Source organism: Neolamprologus brichardi, chromosome 10 (genome assembly GCF_056152115.1).
Source record: "Neolamprologus brichardi isolate AB-2024 chromosome 10, ASM5615211v1, whole genome shotgun sequence".
Classification (NCBI taxonomy): domain Eukaryota; kingdom Metazoa; phylum Chordata; class Actinopteri; order Cichliformes; family Cichlidae; genus Neolamprologus; species Neolamprologus brichardi.
In genome coordinates this window covers 26493595-26519158 of record NC_142113.1, presented here as the reverse complement: position 1 = coordinate 26519158, position 25564 = coordinate 26493595, and the positions used below count along the sequence as shown (strand labels likewise).

Below are 25564 nucleotides of genomic sequence, written 5' to 3'. Positions count from 1 at the left end.
GCAGTGTTTGCTTGAATCAATGCAAAGGAATGCACAGTGGTTAAAGTTCACTGGAGGATTTGAACCTTATCACCCATCCCATCATTCTTGAGCTGGTATCTTGGCATACATGGCTAAGCACTGAAGTGATTCAGTCCAGACTTTCAAGTTAAAGAAATATTACCGAATAGGTTTGACTCGATGAAAGACATACAGGAAGTCACAGTGTATATATTTGTGTGACCTTCATGATTAGAGCTAATTTTTCATTAAGTTAAAGAGGATTTTTTGCATTGACTCATATTACACGTCTAAAAATCATAAGGACAGAAAAAGAAGTGGCTTTTGCGCTTATGATCAGTTCATCCTAAGCAGGCTTTTACAGCCACTTAAAAAAAAAAGAAGAAGCACAATAGCCTCTGCTTTAGATGCATTAATGTAGCCGAACTGCGTTAACGGACAGGCTACGCTCGTCTCTGTCTTGAGAAAAAGTGTGGCGTGTGAAATGGTTGCCTGTGTTTCAAGAGGAATTTCATCAATTCACTCAAGCTGGGAAATCTTGTATCAAAGGAGATTTCCAAACCGTTTCATGCATTGATCTCGCCGCCTCACCCCATAGCATACTAATGGGTTAATTTACACTGGTTGATACACCGACACGACACTGTTTAATATTGTATGTGCTGTCCTGACAGCCTCCTGAAGTGTAGAAATCAAACATTGCATCATCCGCTGTCTGCTCTGCCATTTTGACATGAAAGGTCCGCTTCGCCTGAGATGCTGGATAATTCAGACGCTTCTCGTGTCCTCACAAACTCCACTGTGGGTCATTTGGTATCATATCCAGTCCCCGCTTCTTCTTTCTTTCTTTATTTATTGCTTATTTTTTATGGCTATCCTGTCACACTTCTTAATCCTCCTGATGGGTATGCAAGATGTTTTATTTCAGACAAGTGGAGTCGTGTTCCCTCTGACTAATTACGCATCATTCCCCCGGAGCAACTGTGTCAGGGTCAGCACTGCCTCTGCGACAAACGCATAAAAAAGTTGGCAAAGTTCACTTAGGTGCGGGCAGGTCAAGTCAAACATGAGTCTAATTGTTTCCAGATGTGGCACAGGTCAGTGGTGTGAGGTGTCAATGTGGGCTTCTATGTTTAAATGAATGCACCGAAAAGTGCCCACTTCCTGTATAAATCTAGTTTCTGCAACCTTTCATATAAACACTGAATTCATTATGTATTAGCAAAACAAGTGTAAGGAGTTGTTTATTGACTGTGGAAACGTTTGCTTCTTTTTAAGCAGCAGAGATGCTACCTTGATATTAGGTTAATGAACGCCTTATAATGTACATCAGTTTAGAATAAATTATTATAATTGAAGGGAAAAAGCTTATATTGAATGTTATGTCAGAAGTAGATTTTTGCCTGCTTTTTCTGATATGATAGCTGATCAATTAACTTAACTTTAGACTAATTCCTTTAATGATTGACTATCTTAAGATAACTATAGATATTTGAGGATTTTGCCTTCTTTGAACTACTTTATAAGTAGTTGTGTTATCTGTATTTTACCTTGGGTATTGTAAAAGCACTGATGTTGAAAGTTGAACTTATCGTGCAAACAAAAATGAGCTTAATGAAAGGTTTACTCTGACTTATAAGTGCCTGAGTTTCCTTGTATTTAATCTAAGTCTATCTGACCATGGCAACTTTTCCCCTCCACCTTCCCTCCATCAGGCCACCAGCTCACGTCCCCACTGACAAGCCCTAGATTTATTTAGCCCACGGTGTGCATTGTTGGGGCTTTAGGCAGACAGGATTACAGCAATATTTTAGTAACCCTTGCACTGAGAAAATAATCAACACAGGAAGGGCCTGAGTGATTATTTAGAAAATAAATGCATGATGCAGGGGGCTAATTCTGCAGAGGCAGTCGGAGGGGGGGGCTCCTCTGCTTGGTATTCCAAACACAGCATCCAATTCACGGGAACTAGCCTTGGGTTTATCTCTTTCACTTAATCGTCCATTCTCATGCAAATGATTGACCCTCGCTGTAATGTACATCACATAAGTGAAAAAAAAGAGCCTGTTTGAAAGGAGCTTTTCCAGCATATAGCCGTTAAACATTACTGATAAGTATCAATGCTACAGCAGTGTCTTTTCATAGTACAGCCTGGGTTTATTTTTGGAGGGGCACAGGGGCGATGAATGAACGGGATAAGTCAATGAATTCCTGTTTGTCTGCTCTGTTTTCGCTCCTGTTATTTTTATTATTGATGGCAGTGTTTGGGGCAGAGGCTGGCAGCGGTGGAAATAATCACCCTCGCATTAACCTCCGCACGCGCACACACTTGTGTTCATTACTTTTCACATACACTCCCCTCAGCAGTAGCAGGCAGCGCTCACTCTTCCATTTCCTCCTCTTTTGTGGCAAAGGGGACGGAGGGCGCTCTAATACCCCAGGCCGCAGGTGTTTAAACAGCAGGCCCAAGGCCCTTATCTGTGCATATCAGAGTGGGACAGATAACCCTTGGCGCTCCTTCTTAGTAAACCAAGAGCAGATTGAGTTCAGATAGCGGTCCAATGCATTTGTTGCAGGTGATAACAATGTATGCACATACACACACGTATGTAACCTGCACACTAAGGGGAAGCTGTTGGAAGGTATAGATGTTGTTTCCTTACACAATGACATTCGGTTGCTTTGGTCACTAGCAACAATTAACCACCACCCCCATCCCCAGTGAGCTCCAATAAGCATAAAGGATGCCTGCAAGACAGTCGATGGGACTCAATGGTACCAAATACACCTGTTTCATGACAACAAAAACACACATTTTTTGTAAATACAGTATGTCTATATACTCAAATATATATATTAAAAAAATACTTCCTTTGATATATTTTTTTCCACACTTCACCAATTTTTCCAGTTGTAACTGTCTGGGTTAGGATTTACAAGAATACGTGTGATGGCATCCAGTGATGACAACCACTGACAAAAATATAAATTGAACAGCATGCAAATGTGGAGATGCACCAAAATAAACCCCCAAAACCTTTCGATGCCTTTATAAGATGCATATATATGTATGTGTATGTATATATAAGTCTCTTATGGTGTAGTCATGTTGTTATGGTTAGATAAAGTTATTTGAATACATACAATAAAAACTGTAAAAGCATTTAAAATTGAACTATAACTTATCTTCTTAACTATTCGGATCTTTGTGATTGGTGGTCAAACTGACAATTCAGAAACACAGAATAACATCCTCTGTGATATAGTCGACAAATCCAGTCATAGTCACCAGTGAAAAGTCACCAGTCTTTTCACTCGTGGTGATTGATAGTGCCTGTCATAAAATTGCAAAAGGACCTGTCAAAAACTTCAAACCAGCACAGCACTGCGCCCATTTTGCGACCGCAGCAGTTGTAGCTTAATGTGGTAGCCAACTACCTCGGGCCATGTCGTTTTAACTCTCACGATTAGATATATTAATATTATCTCATAAGTTCCATAGCTCTTATTTCTATTAGCAGCTAAACTGAAGACTCTACAACAGCGGTCCCCAACCCCCGGGCCTCGGACCGGTACCGGTCCGTGAGTCGTTTGGTACCGGGCCGCGAGAGTTGAGGCTCAGGTGTGAAATGTATAGTTTTCAGGGTTTTTTATCGGTTTTCAGCGTTATTTTGTTATCGTTTTTATCGTTTACTTGGTTTTCCTTGGTCTTTTCATGTGTGTTATGAATAAATTTTCTTTTTTTCGGTACTAGTTTTATTTTGTTGTATTTATCCGCGACACCTTAAAGGCCGGTCCATGAAAATATTGTCGGGCATAAACCAGTCCGTGGCGCAAAAAAGGTTGGGGGCCGCTGCTCTACAACACTGAGCAGTGCTGTTCTTTCGACATACAACAAAACCACAAGGTTCTGATGCCGTAAGAAAACCGTCTGTGCCGATCACAGTGCATAACCTCACAAATAGAGTGTGTGTGTATAAAAAAATCAGACTGTTGCTGTTGTTTGAGAGGTGACATCCGGTATAGTTTGTGCAAAATCCCCAGACAGCAGTCCAGAGTGTTTGTTGACCTCAAAATAACAGCCCTTCTGTATCCTGCTCATCTTAAGTGTAAAAAGTAGGGGGAAAAAACTACATGTGCTAACAATAAAGGATAAATATCTGTGCTTTGAAGTAGGTAGTCAGATATTTGCTTCATTGTCACAGTCTTACTCGCTGAATACAGTATGTCGCCTTTGATCTTAAATAAGAATGACTAAGAGAGCAGCAGACTTTTGATTCTAACCTGTAAAACTGTGCAAGCATTTTCCTGCTTCCTGAAAGTAGCTGGGCAACAAAGCATCCATTACATGGCAGTGGATTACCCTCTATTTGAAATCACTCAGTGAGTTAAGTCTCCCCTGCTTGCACTCAGAGGTACAGTACATGTTGGTGTAATAATCCAATAGCACAAAAAGCCTCACTCAACGAAAAACACCTCTCCAAGAAACACCTAAGCCACAGACAACAGCAGAGGGCTTATTCAAGTCTGGCTGCCACATCATTTCCCTTTTATCCTCGCACAGGTGCTTTCTTTTTTTGCCCCTATTGGAGGTGCGGTGTTTGTTTGTGCCCCTAAGGAACTGCCGCTTTGACCAGGCCCGTGGTGATAGCCAGAGCCGAGGCAGCTGCTGGCTGAGTCCCAATTATAGACAGGCTTTAAAAGGCTCTGGTTGAACCGTAAAGATTTACACCGCCATCGCTGTGATCTCAGATCTGGGCTCTGTCCTCACTGTCAGGATAGGGAGATGTATCGATTAAAGACTTAACTCAGGGGGCTGCATCTTGTGGAATATACTACACGCACACAAGCGTGCAGATCAAGCGTCTTATTGTCGTACGCTGTGATGTCATCAGGTGGCAAAGGAAAGCAGTCTTTTTAGAGAGGGCGGGGGGGAAAAGATGCTTTTTTGGAAACGGTGTGGTGGTGGTAAGAAATAAGATAAGTAAGAGAAGGGCAGCACCAAGATAGGGGTTGGGGGATACCAATATGCAGACAGTGGCTGTGGCAATGGAGGGAGGCGATCTAATCAAGCAGCAGATTAGATCGCCTTCCTCCCTGAGATAAGAGTGGAGGGAGTGTGCTTGTGCAATAAAAGTTAGCAGCTTGACTCGGTGTGAGCAGCTGCCTCTGTGTGGCTAACAGCGCTCAGCAGACGTGGCCTTTGCTGATGCGGTCTGGCTTGGAGTGCTATGAAGCAAATACACTGAGGCCCCTATCTTTTGTCTATGTGGGGGAACTTGTGGTTTGGAGAGAGGGTTAATGATAACATACTGTACTCTAAGTTGGCCTTCTTTGTACCCATGCTAGCATGTGGATTTTTTTCTCTTGTATTTTTTTTGAGAGGCCAGGGTGGGGACTCAAGGGGAGTGCTAATTACTGCTAGTTATCAGGTGACATGCAAATGCGTTATCACCCCTAACTTCCCGATGTGTATCTCTAGTCCCAGAAGCTGCAGTGCTGGCAGGAGGAGAGGCTGTGGCACAAAGGCTGTGTGTAAATTACCGCACAGATAAGTGCATAAGCAGAGTTTCTCTATTTTACAATCTTAAATTAGACTTAAAAGTCTGCACCTTTTGGCAGACTTTTCTTACTGTATTAAGGTCCATGCATCATTGTCAGCTTTCCCATTAAATAAGAAAAAGTCAATAGAATTAGAATGATCTGACCTTAAAGCTCAGTGGGTTTTAGTTCTGGTTCATGGAGCCCTTCCTCTGTTCTCCTGGACCTGAACACTGTGGGTTCTAATCCCATCGATATCCCATTAGCATCCCCTCTCCGGGTCCCCGCCACATGAAAGAAGATGTGCCGGTTCCCTCTCTCTGATTCTATCACTCTGGCGGACCGTAGGGAGGACGGCCACAATGAGTAAATGTGCTGAAGCCAAAGGGCCAACCCAAGTGTGCTCACAAATGTCCTGTGAGTATGCGTCTGTGTGTATGTGTGTGAAATAGCTGCCACCGCCACCTCGGAGGCCCCCTAGCCTCCCTGGGAAGTATCAAACCGGAGCCCTTCGCAGCTTCAAGCGAGAGAGCTACTAATTAGCCTCTTTGTTGCCACTTGAATGGTTTGCCAGAGATTGGCAAGGGGCCCCAATGGAGTGATACCAGCACACTAAGAAGCTGGTCATAAAAATTACCCCCCATTCTCTCCGCCATCACCTGTCACAAAGGAGCTCTCAGGTAGGAAAATGAGGCCAGAACAGCACAACGTGAGCTTTTTATCCTTCTCTTTAGAGACTGACGGATGATGTTTGCTCAACAGGTTGATTCTGGGTTCGTGCTAGCTATCTGCTCATAAGCTGGGAGGGCAAGGCCACATATAATTGCAACCGCTTCAATGTTATTGATAGCATAAGCTCGGCGTTCAACTCTTTAAATTGCTGAGTGAGAAGTCGAGTTAACATCGAGTGGCAAATCGATATGCGAAATCAGATTATTTTAGAAGTGCTGCTGATGTAAGCCAGGTTATTGGCTTGTTTAAGTGAACGCACAACCACTTTTCTCTATAGGTAAAAAAAAGTAAAAACAGTGTGGGTGAGTTTCACAATTAAGTACCCCGAACAAGAACTAATGGCATAAAGAACCACCAAATCAATACTTTGCACAAAAGAGTTGTTTGCTACAAGAACATTATCAGATTTTGTGGGTTATGAGATTTATTTGTTTTCTTAGTGTTCCTTGAGACAGTTATCCAAACAAAAGTTAATAGTTCCATACTCCCTAATTTATTTCAACACACTAATTGGAAGAACAAGAATTTGAGTGAAAAATGTTAGAGGTGGTGCTTTTTATGTTTTTTAGATTACATCATTGATTAACCTCTAAAAACATTATTACTATAATAATTTACACTGAGTATTTCTTCACGGGTTTGTCAGGAATCTCAGCCCTGACCCTGAACCTTAAATAAGAGGCTACAAGAGTTAAATATTTTCTTAAAAGTCGTATTACTAAAGATGACCGTGATTATGTTATAACAAAGCAGCCTGTCTGTCTGTCAGACCATTCAAAATGCTCTCCGATCCATACTTCTGGCAACTGACATGCTGCTCGGTGAGCGCCGTGGCAGGAGTGCAATGAATGTCAAGGCGACTTGCAGCTTTAGCCCTGACCGACACATTTTAAGCTCCGCTGTAATCCAGGAGGGATCAGTTGGGTAAATCATGGCATAAAGCTTAAAACCATAATTGATTTATGTATTTGCTGACCGAAGACGCCCAGAGAGATTAACGGAGGGAGAGAGCCGATGATGGATATGCCGACCCCCTCGTGCAGCCTGCGTGCTAGGTGGGGGGATGAATTCAATTGAAGGGAGATTTGTCAGCTTGAAAAGGAAGAATGTCTGAAAACAGAGTGAGAGTCTGAGAATAGTCGCACTGGAGTTGCATTTAAAACATCAATCTGTATGTAAGTGTCTGCATTTTTTTGTTGTTGTCAGCTTTAGTAGCTGATTAAATTAAACTTGTGCCAAAACAGGCTTGGTGTGATCAGTAGATTTGATTAGCCTCCAATTCGTTCACATATTTTAATGTTGTCCTGATAAGTGCTGACGCACATGATAGCCACTGTAGAAATATTATCATATCATGAATCCAATTTCTTTCTTTTTTTTGACGAATGAGAAAATTTCTCATGTTAATTTTTCTGTTACTTTAAGTGTTATATTTAAAATCAAATTTAAAGTTTTCTTTCTTTAAGGCAGCCAAATTATTCTTCATTTAATGTTAATCTAATTTAATATTCCTGTCACAGCCAACAGTATTTTTACTGATTACATGACCTTGGTGTGATAGCTGCTGTTACCCACTGTTCATTTATTTTTATACATTTATAAAAATGACAATAGAGATATATAGTGTGTAACTCTATGTAGCATTGACATTCCTGTGCTGATCACAGACATGTCTTCGTAAAAAGACATCATCAATCTCACATTAATTGGCCTTATAATTTCCAGATTGTCACTGATGAGCTACTTGACACTCGTTTAATTGGTCAGATGGCGACCCTGGTGTAGCCAGCACGTGAATTTCTCTGACACCTTATGAATCCTCTCTTTCTTGTTTACTGCCCGACTGTCAGACATCTCCAAGGTCTTTCTTGACCATTTCCAGATTGTTTCGTGTTTGTCTGTTTGTCCCTGGGCCCCGAAAGGCGAGAGTGGGATAGTAAAAAGAAGGAGGGAGGAAAAAAAAGCCATTCCATTTCCTGGACTGATCGCTGAAGCGGATTGCTCTGACATGTCATGACTCAAACAGCATCATTTCTGCCACTCCTGTCTCGGTGCTGACCTTACAAATGATGCTGTAGGCTCCCGCCATATGCCATTAAGCATGCTGTAAAACGGGATGGGGTTTTATCCCCCTTCAAACGTGCAACAGCGCGCGCGCACCCCCCGCAGCTTTCACTCTCTGTTCTCACCTCTCGGAAAACAAAAAGGAGATTACAGGAGTGGTTTTCTCTCTCATAGTTTTGTCCATATACTTTTTTTTTTTCTCCTCTTCCATTCCCAGCTTGTGTTTTATTGCCTCCTGTGAGTGTTGGTCTGAGGCAAGGAGCTGAAGCTTCCCTAACAGGTGTTTGGGTGCTTATCACACACGTCTGTGCCCTTATCTCTAGCCCTCAGCTTCCTGCATCCTCTCTCTTGCATGCCTCAGAGTGGGGATATATTTCACTTAGCCTCTGACCCAAAACCTTCCTCTCTATCTCTTTGGGTCTCTCTTCCTCCTTTGCTCGCTTGCTCTTGCTAACACACTCTCTCTCTCTCTCACACACACTGTGTGATAGACGAAACGAGACTGCGAAGACATTTCATCATTTTAACGCAACTTGACTTTCTTTGATCATTTCGTTTTCTTCATATTAATCATAGCCCGCAGTATGCTCCTTAAATTGAAGATTCTTGGGAATAAGTAAGAGTGCAGCAACAATTACTTGAGTTATCAGCATCTCTTCTTGTTTATTTTCTGTAACAATTGATCAGCAGTGAAGGATGTGAGACGTCAAAAAATGGTGAAGAATTCCAGCTTTTGGCCGAGGCGATGTTCTTAAAAAAGTTTAGGTTTTTCCAGTTACATGTTTTGTTAATTACAAAAGAAATTGTGTTGCCCCACCAAAATCAAATGGTATCCTCCAACTGGCATAGGCTGTTATAGAGGGAGAAAAAACCCTTGAATTACAGCGTAAATGTTTTAGTGGCTTTGGCACAGGGGCAGCTTTGATGTTGTTCAGACCCGTGAGTTTGATGCAGCATTTTGTCAGAGTGATTGGTCTCAGGCTTTAGCCCTGCCTCCACATTCCCTCCATCCTTCCCTACTCCCAAGCCCCACACAGGGACAAAGGCTAAAGTGTCTGTGGGATGGGGTTGTGATGGTGGTTTGGAGGGGGTTGACCCCATCCAAGGACCTGACAGGGGCCCTTCTTTTTTTTTTTTTTTTTTTTTTTTCCATAATCCCCATTCTGAGTGGGTACAGAGGGGAGAGAACCCGCACTCTAACACCCATGAGAGACTCTATTGTGAGTAGCAGGCTCTGTTACAGTAGGACGGATGCAGGGGTCTAAGGCCCAGATAAACGCTGGGGTCAGCCAGGCCCCCGTTATTTACAGTAGGCCCTTTCATTGGCCGCCTGAAACAGGAGCCTGTGGTGGAGGTGGTGGCGGCGGGGCTTCAGGGGACGAACACTGTTTGTGCTCAGCCAGGCCTCCACTATAGGTCAAAGAGCACGGGGGGGGGGGGGGGGGGGGGGGCACAGGGGTTACAGACCTGACTTTTGTCTGTGCGTTGGGGGAGTTGCTGCTTCATCGAGGAGAAGAAAAGGTGTTGGGGGTGGGAAGGGTTGTGTCCGTCCAAAAAAGGCAGCCAAGATGACTTCCATGAACACTTTTCTATAATGTGACATAACTAGATTTAGATCTAAAGGAAAAAAAGAGCAAAACTGTGTGTCAAAGGTATGTTTATAATGTGTGTACATTTTTTTCATACATTACATTTCTTATACAACAAAGTCCAGCACTGTACATGAAGCTTAATAATTCTAAAATCAAGGAATTATTTTTATTTATTTTACATTATTTCAAGACGATTGGATTAAAGTGTAGATATTTTTTGCACAACAATATGTAAGTTAGTATTTAAATAATTTGCTGTACAATGAGGTTATCACAACAATTAATTCTGCCCCAGAACTAACAGTTTTAGAGTCTTCATTATTTCAAATTGCAGTTTGGTTCAACATTTGTCGTCTGGGCTGAAGATATTGTTAGTACCAACTCAAACTGGCATTTATATTTCAAGTTTTACTTTATTTTAGGCAATGAATATTTTATTTTTGATGTCATTCTTTCAAAAACCAATCAATTAATATGTTTTGAAGTTTCTCAGATTATTAAAGACATGTTTATTTTTGCCCATTTTCTTTTTATTTCTGGACAATAATAACACTTTGCTGGAAAACAAGATGAAATTCTGCAGAACTATCCAACACAAAGAGCAATGGCAGCAGTATAAAAGCAAAATATTTTATTTTAATTTTTTTTATCGTTTTTGCCAGGGGGAAAAAACCTGAAAATTCAGCACCATCACAAATAACCGCATGCCTGTTTCAATTGTCCTGCAGTGACTCGGTGACCTACATAAGTGCAGCTAAAAACACGTCCTGCTATAGAAGGTAAAGAAACATAGCCTTTAAAAGAAAACAAAGGTGTTAGCTACTTGCTGTAACCCGATGCTTCAGATTTAGTTAGGTCATCTTCATTGTCCCGTGACATTCAATGCTCTGTAATAATCCCTTTTTTGTGACAAATCCAAAGTCCAAATGGTCAAAGCAAGTCTCCTCTACACTTAAAATAGTTGCTGTCAAGTGCATTTATTAACCTTAATCTGATCCGATCCATTACCAACCTAATTCCTGTTTGCTGTCTGTCATTAAGAAATGAGAACTTGCCAATGTCCAACATAGCACGAGAAAGTAAACTGGTACCATCTGCCAGTAGACTCGGGCGTAATCTTACCATAATCTTAGTGTCAACCTTCCACGTTATGAGGCTAGGATGGAGGGAAAGCCAAGCGGAGACATACAATAAGGACAGCCGTCTCTCAGGCATTCATTTGGCGGAACAGATTTAGTTATTTTTTCTTGGACAAAGACAGGAGGGGTTAAAGGTCAGCAGGCGAGAACTTTACAGATGAAGTGGGGTGTGGTGGGGGTGTGTAGAAGTTTTATTTGACCCTGCACCTCTCACCCCTATTGTCCTGTAAGAACACAATAGGTTCTGTCAAACTCAAGCGGTCAGCGTTTCGGCCAAGCCTGCTGAGCCACAGAAGTGCAATCAGAGATTTTAAATATGGCTGAAGGACGCTACAGATGACCAGTCAGGAGACAAAGATAAAGAAGAGATTTGTCTTCTCAAAAGTATTTTTTCTTACGTGTAAGAAGGAACATTTGTGAGTGTTTAATATTTCTTTTACTACAGTACAACTACTCCAGAATAGTTTTTGAAACATTGGTAATTAATAGTTTCACATTCCTATTTTACATATAGAAATGTAACGGGTGATAAAAATGAGTTATTACAAATGAGAAAGCTATAATACATGATTAAAACATCTCGTGGAAATGTATCAGTGTTCCATAATCACATAATGTGACACATGAGAATTTTTCCTGATATTTAAAAGTGCAATTTGCTGAGAGCTGCCTAAAATAATAATCAGACGAAGTAAAAAATAAAATAAAATAAAATAATTGTCTTATAATTGTCTTAGTCATCTGAAAAGTTACATTTTTCAATAATATCTATTGTGTATTTTTCATCAAAAGAGTTTTACAATAAAATGGGGAATAATAATGCTGTGAAAATATGGGAAATAATAGTAGGTCCAAAAAACAAAGTTAAAAAATCATATATTTCTTTCAGAGTGATAAAAGGCAGTTGGTTGCGTTCTGATTGGCCATAAAAAGCCGCATTTTTAACACAGAGCTCTGCTGCAACTAGGCTATATGTCAACAGCTACTTTTCTGTAACAGCGACTGTGGCAGCTTGCGTTGTAAATGCCAAAGTCTTGCTGACATTTTTCACCTCAAAAGGAAGGGGGAAGAACGCAAAAAAGTAAAAATATATAGGATCAGAGAGCAGAACTGCAGCGTGAAAAGGGCTCTCTGGCCTTACATTCTCTCTGCTTATGTCTTGCTTTCTGTCCTCTAAATACCCTTGACATATGGAGGAGATCAAAAGAAAGGGAGAGATGAGGGTTGCATGTGTGTGTCAAGGTACAATGCAGGCCATAGCGAGGCCTTACAAACAGAGGATGTGGTGTGGAGTTTGAGCTCTCACTGTCTCTTTTTTTGGTTTGCTTTGGTTGTTGTCATTGATGTTTTTTGTTTTTTTTACTGGATAGGGTGTCATTTTAATTAAACCTTTGCCAAAAATCCAAAAAATTGTTTTTTTGTTTATTTTTTTAAAGAATTTCAAGCACCTAATATCTTTTTTCTCTTAATGCTAATATAGGTCCATTGAATTCGCAGCTCTTTGTGATTGATAGCTGCATATTCAATTGTGAGGGAAGCAGCAAAATATATATATATATATATATAAATAAATATATATTTTTTCTGTACGTATATACCTGTGATACCGGAACAGGGATTTAACAGGGAAAAAAGCCCAGAGTATTTCCGTTCACCGTTCCAGGCTGGTGGTAGGTAACTGTTGTCAGGAAGGAGCCTCATTAAATGGTCCATTAATGAAGGCTTTATGGAATACAACAGTAAACACCACTTCGCTCACAAACATAATTTTTTGACTGGCTTTTCTTTTGAGATGTCAAGCCTGGCATCGTCTTTCTCCTAAACGTAAAGCCTGCAATATGGCGAATGGGCCTGTACAGGCGTTCAGAGGTCAGTGGACATGGTACAGCTTTCACATGGCCCTGAGGTCCTGACCCCCACCTTTGTTGGCCGTAGTTACCCCCCTCTTCCCAGCAAGGACCGAAGCCCTTTGAGCCAAGCCCTCAACCCCCTGCAGTGCGCGCCCCTTCAGCACATTAATAGTGGCACTGGAACTAATTGCCCAACCTTAGATGTGCTTGAGACCCAGATTGCCTCAGCTGCCAGCGCGCCACAAACCCCCCAACACTCCACCCCAAACAGAAGAAAACCTTCAAAAGAAGAATTGCAAAATTGCTGGTTTCTCTGCCCAGTCCTTTGGTAAAACACAGCTCTTCTCCTCAAAGGGCTTCATTTATTTCTTTGTGTTACTGTAAATGTGCATCCATTCAAGCTTGTTTTGAAAACATCGCCCTCCCTTTTTGCGCCGCGCTCTCGATTTTTGTCTCGCCATTCACTGATGGCTTGGTTTTGCTTTTATTCCTGCGAGAGGACTGACAAGTACTCACTATGTACCTCGCGCCTTGGCGAGACCTTCCCACACATGCCATCCACCGCCATTTTGTTGCTAACCCCGTCAGGCACGATAAAGCGCCAAATCACCCTTTTGTATTCGGCACACGTATCGGTAATCCATCCCATCATTCTAAAATATTTTCTTTCAGGCGTGCGCTTTGAACTGTGAATTGCAGTACTGGTGTAAAGTGGTGTCTAGCACCAGACTGTTGCTGTTCACACTGTCACGTCTGCCGTCTCCTCCGCTGCAGTCAGCCTCACCCGAGTTCAAAGAGACACTGAAAGAGAGGGAAGCAGTCTGAGGGGCGTTTTATGATTTTATTGGGTCAGAGGAAGCATTGTTGGGAAGGTGTTGGTCCGTTGTCTGTGCTCAATCTTTCGTAATGTGTCTACAGACTGTGGCGGTCTGCTCGTTTTTGGATGCATTTGCCTATAAGATATGTTCTCACAGCATTAAGTGCTGCTTTATTGGCATGGAAATGTGCGTTTCTGGCTCACCTAATGTCTCTTTGTCAGTTGCAGCAGAGAGACGGCAAAGGAATATGGTACCTTTTTATCAGGTAAATGGAAACATCAAAGCGGATCATTTCTAATGGGTGGTCAGATTAACTGCACACAAGAGAACGTGTGTCGTGGCCATATGTAGATAATGATAATAATAAATAAAGCTTTCTAACTCTATCATGTTATGTTCAGTGTGTCTACAGGAAAAAAATAGATTCTGGTAATAAAGCAAAGAAAAACCTTTCAGCTATTGTTGGTTTTGAGCACATGGAACAAAACAAAATGCAAACATGCTCACTGTTAAGGGCTTAAACTGTTAGATTTTCCAAAAAAATACTAGCTGCCTTACACAAAGAGTCACCTTTGTACTGTGCAAACACATTGAGGGATAGGTTTCAGTCAGGGTGTGACTGGCAAAAACATGAATGATATTGTTTGACAGCTTTACTTCAACTTTATATATTCTGATGGTCTATTAATCCCAGTTTAAGGATCACGATGTTTGCCAAGTCCCAAAGCAGAAAAAACAAATACTTTTAATCAGGCATTGTCAAGTCACAAATAAATTAATACAGGACATATTAGCAGTATTGGTAATGACAGCGTGTTTTCTGCTGAAATATCCAGCTTCTAAGTAAGGTGCAATTTGAGTGCCTTGTTGACTGGTGCAGTTCAGACAGCACAACATTTCATCAACTACTATTTAGCCTGTTTAACCTTATCGGTGGAGCCATCTAGACCTTTGGCTATGATGTTAGTTACATAGCACAGACAGGAACAGTAAAGGCTGGGCTTTTTAGATGTAGAACACTTTTAAACAAAACCAGATTCAAGCATTGAATCTTACAGAAAAGGCTTTATAGCACTTCATGGAAGTCATGAGCATCAATAAAAATAGTAGTAGCCTTTTAATGCGGGAGATGGTGTCATAGAGAAACTTTATTTTCTCTATAAAAGACTTCCTTTCTTTTAATTAATCGAGTTTTTAATGTAGCTAGTGAAAGTGCACGGGTGGAAAGTAGTGCTGTATTGAATTTCTAACCATAATTTCAAATGTCCATGTGCGATAAGGCACTGGTTTGGCAACCTCGCTGTGGTTGTCGTGTAACGTGTATATACACACCAAACATGCTGTGTTTTTGTGGCAATTTGTCCTAAAAACACAGTATGAAAAAAGCAATGAGGAGCTGGTCCTTATGGTCAAAGAAAAGGAAGAAACAGAAATACTGGGTTCTCACGAGAAGGCAGGAGCAGGGAGAAATTTCATGGTTTGAGCCATGAGTTGAAGCTGTATCACGACCGCTTTCGTACGTATTTCAGGATGTCAGCGGGGCCGATGTGAGCTCTTGTTTGTGGAGTTGAGACCAGATCTGAGGAGGCAGAGAAATAATTTCAAAGAGTTGATTGACCCAGAGCAGAATCTGGTTTTGTGTCTAAAAATTGAACTTGCAAAAAACATAAATGCAAATGGATTCAGCAAAATCACATGGTGTGGACTGCCTGTATTAAGAATAAGTGAGTTTGAAAAATATTTTTAATGCATTAACAGCCTTAAGACTCAAAATATAGAGCGGTGAATCCGAAAAAGTTGATTCTTTTCACCTGGACGTCACATGGATGAGTGACAAAACGAATTAACTTTTTGGGATTTCCTTGCTGTCGAAAATACAGTTTGTTGGCACATGTTGCGACAATGATGCTCTGTATTTGATTTAATACAAAACAAGAAAAAATGAATCGGCATTAGCTCTCCAACTTAAGCTTCCATATGGAAAAATCCCAGAAATCCCAGCTACGGCACAAAGAGATTTCATGTCGCCGGCCACTAGCTAGCTTTTGTTCACCTGCTAGAGCAGCAATGGATTGATATAGCAAATGGAACGCAAAGGAGCAATGGCAACAGATTATTGCATTGCAGACCAAGAATGTTTGTACTTTGCAGATATAGTGCCAGTCCCGGTGTGATTGAAGTCTTAGACCATAGTGTTAAATAAAACTCTCCACTGAAACCAAAAGTGATTGAATTCTTTGAGGCTTAGCAACTCTTTAAAGACCTAGTAGCAGGTCCTTTCACAAGCATTCAAGTTATGCCCTTGCTTTTCAGAGCTAGTATTTCATAATCTACGCTTTGACTGAACCAAGGTAACTGTTCCCATACCATCAATCTACGTAGATTAAAAAAAATATATATCCATGGACACATTGTGACTGAATATATATTTTAAAATGGCTACATTTCGTAATCTTTAAACTTTGCTTCAATACCACAGCTTTTCAGCGTTATTTCATTCAAAGCATTCCAGACATTTATGTAGGTTGTATTCATATCCAACCTCCATCAGTGACATACATTTATATACAGCTGTATCCAAAAAACCAAGCATTGCAGACCACATATTTCTCCCTGAAACACTCAGACCCTTTTGGCTTTTCTAGGACAGCGTCTGCCCACTGAGGCTCAACACTCCCTGCTCTTTATGAAATATTGCATGTCATACTTCAGTCTCCGTGTTTGCATGCGCCCAAATAATCCATCACATAAATATCTTCTTCCTTCTTTAAATAAACTCTACTACGGCAGCAGAAGTAGTAGCAGCGTGTCTGGCGGCCAGTATGATAATCCTCCGAGGAAACGTAGCCACTGACAGATGTGTGCGTTGCTATCAAGAATTACAGCTGTGATAAGAAAGATTGAACTTTATCCTCTTGTAGAAATGATACAGTGATGGAGCTCTACAGTGTTATTATATGGTAAATATCCTGTACATACCATGCCCACTCTAATCCAATGACCATGTGCTTTAAATCTCTTTTTGCTGTGTATGTGGGTATGTTGTGAATCTGTGTTGTGTTAAGAGCATATGCAGGTGTTCAGTTTTGGCTGACCTGTTAATCAACCTTTGATTATGTGAGGTTAGAACAGAAAGAAGTTTGAATGATGGAAGTTTATCTGACAGCAACAAAAAGCTTCTACTAGTATTTGCATAATGAGTAAGAGAGAAAGAGGAGGTTGGTTCCTAAAAGGCCCAAAACAACAATATCTTGGACTTTATGACATGATATTTGAGCTTTGTTATAAAATGTAGGTTTGCACATGTGCTGTTCTGGGATACTAATCATACAACATAAACGCGTGCATTATATTGTTCATGTCTGTAACAGTAGCAGGTGTAAATTTGCTAGTAGTGACCAGTTTGGATGGGGTCCACCTTCTGGAGGCAGTTTTCTTCTCATTATTCAGAGGTTCTAACCTGTACATTGCATCTGCACAGCATCTATTTCTAATTACTGCAGCCGCTCTGCCACTCCACCACTGTCTGCAAGAGTACATACAGTAAATCCTTTATTTTGTGTCAGGGATGTGATGAAAAGCTTGAAATAATGCCACTTTATTGAATTACATTGTTCGAGGCTCTGAAACTCTTGACGATTGAGTAAAATAAAAGAAATATACACACAGAAAATAAGGTTTAGTTTAATGTCTATCCATGAGCTGTGTTACATAGAAGACTAGAAGAAGGATAACATCAAGATCACCACTTATTGCATCAGAAAAGAAACATCCTCCACTCAGTATTATACAAATGAAGCTGTCAGAAGCTGTTTTAAATATTGTGAATAGGGCTCTCAAGTATGTGAGACAAGCTTATGACCTTGTAGAGAGTCATTCTTGCTGAAGGGGAGTGCACAATCACTGTAAAAAAAAAGAAAAAACAGTAAAAACTTTGCTTCAAACACTGAATATGCCACACTTGTTTTTTCTCCGCACTGCTTTTTCACAACCAAATGAACGCTTTCTCCTTTTTTTAAAATGCTACAGTTTGCTATTCAAAGTGAAGTGCTAAAGCTCAAGTACCTTATCTCTCCCTTCAGGCTGAGGTATGTGTTTATTTATCGGACTGTCAGTCGGTCTGTCTCAACATTTTTGTCCAATGTAAAGTATCTCGACAACAGCGAGATTGCCACTGAATTATCAGCATAACTTAATCATAATAGGCAGATTCTTAATAGTTTTGATGACCCACTGAATCTGTTGGAATGTGACAACATTAAAGTTCATTACCAAGGCTTTGATTAGTAGCAAGGTATCTCAGAAATATGCAGCATATTTACAGCTTTTTTTTCTTCTTCTTTTATAGTCACTACTGTACAATACTGGAGTTTGAAACTTTAATATAACACCTTGAAACATGTTGATACTCTACACAGTTCTTATTACCACAGAGATGTATCCCTGACATTTGGAGCAAAAATATTTCTTTATTTATTTTCCTAAAAAGAAATTAAGCTACATAATGAAATGGCATAGTTCTGCTTTCTTCCTGAGATGTAAGGATTTAATGGCACAACATGCTGAAACTGCGACGAATTCACATTTGTTTAGCGGAGATTTCAAAACGGAGCCACTTACACAATGGGAATACAGCCACTTCAGATGTGCTCATCGCTATCAAGAATTACAGCTTTCGTAAGAAAAGGCTGAACTTTATCCTCTTGTAGTAATGAAACATTAATGGCTCTACACTCTTATTATATGGAAAATATCCTGGACATAGCGAGCTCGCTCTAATCCAATTACTATGCACTTTAAATCTCTCCTCCTGTGTGTTGAGAACTCACACCAAAACAATCTAGATGGATTATGTACCTTGACATGGCAGAGGAAACATGGGTAAATTTGATTTTTGTCTTCCCTGCTGTCGTGAAAATCTGGCTCCCAAACCGAGGTTCATGGAAAACCGTGGATTTTGTGTAAATTCATTCAAAAATCCATTAAAAATATCAATGTTCTACTCATGTGTTGGACTTAAAATCCTGTTACTTCAATATAAATATTTCAGACAACTTATAAATCATAATTATGGTTCGTTGTTAAGCAAACTCGAGCAGTGTCTCGGATGTGAGACGGCGTCAGTTGTTTCAGCAAATTAAATCGTGTTTACATTCAAGGACCGAAGCCCTCTGGTAGGCATAGTAGTGTAGAGAGCGCGGGTGACGTTGTTATTGAGCCACAGTGTTTGCGCAGGATAGACTTGGGCGGATGAATGGGTTAACAAAACATTTGACTTAACACGGGAGACTGCCTAACCGTATTGTCATTCAGATTAGATGACTTAATGCCTTATTTATTATAAAGTTAAAAGTGATGAAATGGTAATTAAAAAAAAAAATCTTGGAAATGGAAAATTTTGTTTGTGATTCTACTCTAGTTTTACTTTTGCAAAATGAGGAAAGGGATGGAGAGAGTTAGCAGCTTTGGTTATTTCACCATCCATTAAATTTGATGAGCAGTTGTTGATGGAGTTTGGTGAAGCTGCGTAGCAAAAAAAGGCAGCCTGTATTGTGGAAATCATCAGTGCCGCAATAGTGTTATTTTCTCACCCAGTTTTTCTGACCTTGCTGCAAAGTGTTAGTTAACATTTTTTTTGTATTTGACTAGAGATTGGTTAGTTTTTCCTCTCCCCAGATACTCGAAATACATATTTGAGAACTCTTAGCCGCAGCTTCCAAAATGTGGCAATACAGACTTTAGTGATTTCTATTGGGTTTATTCTTTCTTTATATACTCGTTATAAACTCCTTATAAACTACTTTATTTTATATAACGTGTTTTTTCTAAAACAGATTACTGGTGTTAGGTTTAAGCTTTCCAAAATAAAATACCACGGCACCACTAATCTCACGAGTTAATTCCCAGCCTGTTTGTACCTCACGGTTTTCATAATCAGTGCTACAGAAGTTCAAGTCAATCATAAAAAAAATCTTCTTTTCAGCAAAAATTAGCCTCAGAAAAGCTACTGGCTGTTCACAGAAGTGCACCTTTTCATTATGTCAAGCACCAGCATAAATGAGTTTGTTAACAAGAGTAAGCAGAACTTGGTAGCAAACCTGCACTTAGCTTGTTTTTGCCCTGCGAGTCAGCCACATCTTTGCCAAAAAATCTCTTTGTTGTAGTAAAAAATAAATAAATAAATAATCTTATTTTGTAAAATAAGCAGCATCACCACTGTTTTGTCTGTTTTTGGTGTAACTGAAGTGATATCATAACAGTTCATTTTCCTACCACCTTCTAATTTGTTGACGGGTGTTTTTCCCAAAATATGGAACTAATGAGATCAGCTCTTTACATCTCACTGTATCTATTTAAAACAAGCAGGCTGTGGATTTCACCAAAAACAAACACGAGTGCAGAAGAGGAGCTCAGGAGAGCAAACAGGGCCTCAGTCAGTGTTCCAGCCCCCCGCTTGCGATTTTGGAGATCATTTGGCCATGCCACCATGTCACTGTCACCGTCTAATCTCATTGGTAAGCCCCAGGCATGCCACACTGTCCCGGCAGCCCACATCTGAACAAACACCCTCAGAGAGAAAGACACCAACCTTTCTGTGAAGTGACAGAGAAATGATGAGCGAGGGTGGGAAGCGTTAGCAAGGGGGAAATGTACAGTGCAGTCGCCAGCACCTGTCTCGATATTCATCTTGGTAGTGCAAGAACAGAATCCCCTGTCCGCCTACAAATGATAGCAGTGAGTGGCTTTAGGTAAAAGGAGGAGTGTACAGCGACACGGTACCTGTCAGGATGTATATACCAGGAGCTTTTTATGTTGTATATCTCTTAAAAGTTGTGGGGCTGAAGAACGCTAGAAATGGAGATTTAAATTATCATCAGTTAAAAAAGAATTGGCTACTCTCTTTAATAGAAGCGTACATATTGTAGTAATAAACACAATATGATGCTGCTTTTAAGCTTATTTTCAGCTGTCTGTTACTTGGTTTTTAACATTTCATGAGATAATAATAGCAATGCAGCTCACATTTAGACTGCAAAATGGCACACAACGCACAAGATAGGCTTGGAAAGAACGGGCAGATGCGAGCTTCTAAAGATGATGAGCAACTGCAATACAGTGATGGGAGTCAATAATTGAGTTTTGGGAAACAACATTTATTTTGCAAGTTGACATAGCCACACTAAAAGAACCAATTAAGGTGGTCAGATGTGTTCTCTTATTGTGCTTCCTCCACCATCCCCTATTTTGTAACAAAGCTAATTAAAAATGGCGTGTTTTGTCTGAACGGCCAGTGCCAGTCACAGTGTTGACTTTGTTTGGAGGACCGGGATGTTGCCAACAGGAATGGTTCCAGCAGAGACTATTGAAAAGAAGGCTCATTTTCACGCTTCAAAATAACACCAGGGAACAATCAAGGTCGTGTTTATTAAAACACATCAGAGAGGTGGACTCCCCGCCAAAAGCCCTGCTCAGCCAAATGCAACACCCGCTCTGTGATCACAGAGAGAAAAATGCATCCGGCGTCATTTTAATAAAATGATAAGGTGGCTGGATCCACATGGCCGTGCTGGGCTTTTTTGTTTGTTTGTTTTTACAGCCTTTCGGGGGACTGTTCAGAGTTAATCCTTTTTTGTAATCAATTCCTTTTTCCATCACTTTCAACAATAAAGCGGCCCGGGCTGCAAACAAAGCAGAAGAAACATATGACAAAGAAATATTTGAGTGCTCGTGCGCACGTGTGTGTGTGCGCAAGTGTGCGTTTAAGCGGCTACTTCCCTCAACAAAAACACAGGCATGCAATATTTGAACTTATTCAGCACTTGGTAAAATAAGTGCAGACCTCAAAATGAGGAAGTGATAGTGACATGGAGGAGCTGCTTCCAGCTCTGTTTAGGATCGCTCACGAGTCCTGCTTTATTCTTAGCACAGACATCACCGAGTTCACTAGAGTGCACTGGGCAGCCGCGAGGGACGCCAGTTAAAGAAAGAACCCGACGTTTGTTTGTATTTTGTTTTATTTTTATTTAAAAGGAATAGAAATTTAAATTCAGGTCAAATGATTTTAGAACAACTTTGTGTTAGAAGATTTTTTGTGTGGCCACTTTCAATATTATCTAATTGTAAAGCTCTTTCTGATAATCTAGCTAAATCGCCTACAGACTGCCTTGTGAATGCCAAACCAAAAACTCTAACTAAATACTTTGTTGTGACTGCACTTTACCCTGTGAGATTTTTGTAGAGTTAAGCCGCTTCACTGTCTCCTGCCTTTTCACGTAAGCCCAGACTAACTCAGGGCTGTGTGGGGGCCGTAACAGTTCTTGTGGAATGCCTTGTTCATCTTGTTCCTCAAGTTTTGACTCTGCAGCATGTTTGGAGTCATTGTCATGCACTGTAGAATCAGTTTCAGACTCAGCAGATCCCTCCTTAATTTTATTGCCTGATGCAGAACGATACAAATGTTAAATATCTACATTGTTTGGCATTTAGTTATGGTAGCAGTGGATGTGCAACACATGGGAAATGTGGGGACTTGAGAGATATGGTTTGTTTGGATGTCACTGTTATGTGTGTACATTAATTCACCGAAAGGTCTAAATATCCTGTCGCAGAACGTTCATTGTCTAAATATCCTGTCATTGGAAATTCAGAATGCAGTTTTTGAGCGTCTCCTTTGTTTCGTGCTCATTTATTGATTTCTATCCCAGCTCTGCTCCATGCAGGACCATAATATATTTCTTCTGGACTAGGGAGAATTCTTTTTGGCTAGTAGTCTTGTTAAGCATGGGAAAGCTTTTCTTTTAATCTTGCCTGGATTTTATAACTGTAATAATAATAAAAAAAACTTTGTATAGAGATTTAAATAAGCGCTTCTGTCTCGATCTTCCTCTACTGTACACCTCCATGTGTGGGCTGTGGAGCTACATTTCAAACATTTTTGAAGTTTTTTTTTCATCCTTTTTCTTTTCTTGTCTTCTCGTCACACCTGATTTTTTTGGGGGAGAGCCACTGTCGCGAAACCTTACTGGAACACTACCCAGTGCAATTTAGTATCTACTTCTCCCCCAGGACTGGTCTAACGTTAAACTGGTTTCACAGAGTCTGAGCCTGAATGCTTTCCAGTGCAATTACGAGGCTGGACAGGAATGAAAAGCCTACTAGGCAAAGCAGGCCTAAACAAGACCTTGTAACCACCTGTGAGCCACAGTAGAGGCTCACGGCCTCACTTCTTCATGTCATCTCAGAGCTGGAAATAAGCAATCACCCTGAGCATACACACAAACCTTTTACAGCTACGTCCAACACACACAAACACACAACACACGGAGACTTCCTTCAGACCTTGATTGACAAGTGCGGAATGGACGCCTTTGCCGATGCCATTGTCTTGTGGTTAAGCTTTGCGTCATTTCCCTCTTGGACAAAGGTCATTCATCATGACAGCATAAAGCCCTGGCCATTAGTGGTTGATGAATGACCTGGCCTACCGGTCAAGCCTTGACCTCCCTCCTCTTTCACTCCCTCACTGGTGTAATCTGCTCTTTTTCTCAGGACACAAGGCAGAGTTTGAGGAGTGTTGGAGTTGTAAGATTGCTGTTGGTCAGGCTTTACTGTATGTATTTGCCCAGCGGCTGGTATTAGTCACACAGCACATATATATACACACAGGATGCTTTCGGTCCTTATCTCTGCTGCTTTTAGGACAGCTGTTGAGTGCAAGAAGCTGACCTCTGACCTCTAGCACCACTAGGCTCCTTCCCTCCCTTCACCACCGGTACAACCAGCATGACAACCCCCACCCTCTATAAATTCCTTCCCCTTCCAGCTCTGCAGTACTTTGTTGTCTGTCTGGTGTTTGTCCAAATAAGAGTTTTGAAACATCCTGTCTTTAGTACATTCCTTTGTACTAAAGACATAAATGCGCACCCCCAGTTTTTTTGTATTATTGAAAGAAATTAAGGTCTAAACCATATTTCTTCGCTGTGTCTCTTTGTGCACATTGTTTTAACCACACCACGTGTAAGGAGTTGGCATCTACATGGTCGTTCGCTTCTTGCATAAATTCCTTTCCTCCCCTCCTCTCTGTGTCTGAAAACATATGTGAGGGGCAGAGGGTCTGTTAAGGTCATGCATACACCTGAAAAAAATAACAACAGAGGGTCTCTACTTTTCATCTGTGCATTGCGCCTCTCTCTCCCTCTCTCACTGACCACATTAAACCCATATGCTCTCTGAAGAGTTGGGTGCGGCTTTGGTTTTCGCCTAGAGGGCACTACTGCGTTTAACAGGAGCGTCCACGGCAACCTGAACACATATATGCACACATACACACACGTACGGGGAAAGAGAGCTGGACTGAACAGCCCAAACTGCTCTTTAACTCAGAAAGTGATCAGATGGACTCTCTGAGAGCTTAAAAGGTGCCAATCAACACTTGCTAAGCAATTAAATTGTACTTTATTCTGTCAGAGGGATAATTCAAGCCAGAAGAGTCACTGTACTGAAGGCACTGTGTTTTTTTTTTCTTTCATATACTCATTTTGAGTACTTTGCAACTACAACAGTAACTTTTGTAAGCAGTCCTAGCAGAAATTGCCTCATTTTTTCAGTGTGAAATGTTAATCAAGTAACAACACAGCTGTCAGTGAAGTAAAGCTCTATATAGCCTCTGAAAGTGACGATATTGACCTGAATTGGTGCTCTATTTAATTTAATTTATCCATCCTTTACATACAAGTGCATAGGAAATCATTGCTGCTGTGTAAGGTGTACTCATATCCTATATGTAGGTAAAAGTGTAATATTAGCAAAAAAGATATTGATAATGATCAGGAAGAACATCCCACAGGTTAAGTGAAATAGTATCAGAGCATAAAGGGAATACGCTGCAGCTTCAAAATTCTATACAAATATTTTTTACTCAGTTTCACTGAAACTAATTGCGGCATATTCGCCGCTTCAAACACATGCTTTAGTGATTGCTCGTGCTGGTGGTGAGTGTGCTGTCAATTATTGCTTCAAGATGCACTGCAAGACTGTGTTCTGTAAACCCTCAAGCTGCGCTCATTTATATTGAAACCTAGCCTGTTTAAACGCTGCAGTTAAAAGGACAGAATAATAGTCCGCTTGTTGTATGCATACTTGCAGCTCATTCCAACTCATGCATGTGTTCTTTTCAGTGTCGGTGCAGAACACATGTGCTTGTATTGCTAAATACAAAGCAGAAAAGATGATAGTCTCAGTCTCGCCCATTGGCGAGCGGGTCAGTCATTACAAACTTGTGCTGTTCGAACACACACTGTTGAACCATCGTTCGACTGGATCGATCGATAGATTCAAGTTTCTTCTTTCGCTGCATTTCAATTATCTGAATCCAGTGTGTGGAGCAAAGTTTTGCAGAAAGGTGCCGCGCTATTTTCAGCAAAGATTAGCGGCAGCGCGCATCCTCGTGCACACATTCAGATTTCGCAGCTCACTCAGACTTAATTGTTCTCCTCTCACTCTTTGCAGTGTGAAAATTTGCTGAGTGCCAAATTGAAATCAACTTAAATGTTAAGCAATGAGCACGGAATAAAGAGAGGCCCAGTAAACTACACTTGACCGCTCTTGACAGTAGTGCTTGCTCCCACCAAATTCGCATTGATTAATTAATTAGAATCCCTTATTAGCAAATTGACTGTCTCAGCTGATTATCAAATTCAGTTTCTTTATTAGACGCAGCTGGCGCGCCGCTGCCCTGATGCTCAATCTTTGCTCTCGGGCCACTCAGCTCCAGAGTGGCCCGTCTGAAGCTGTCCTCTGTGAACTAATGATCAGACCCGACTCTGCAA

At 40.8% G+C, this 25564-nt stretch overlaps 1 protein-coding gene across 2 annotated transcripts in view; it reads left to right on the top strand.

The window, feature by feature from the left end:
- The window catches only part of zbtb16a (zinc finger and BTB domain containing 16a), a 137900-nt gene that overhangs the window by 5437 nt on the left and 106899 nt on the right, over nt 1–25564 (top strand). The gene's annotated exons all lie outside the window — the stretch shown is intronic.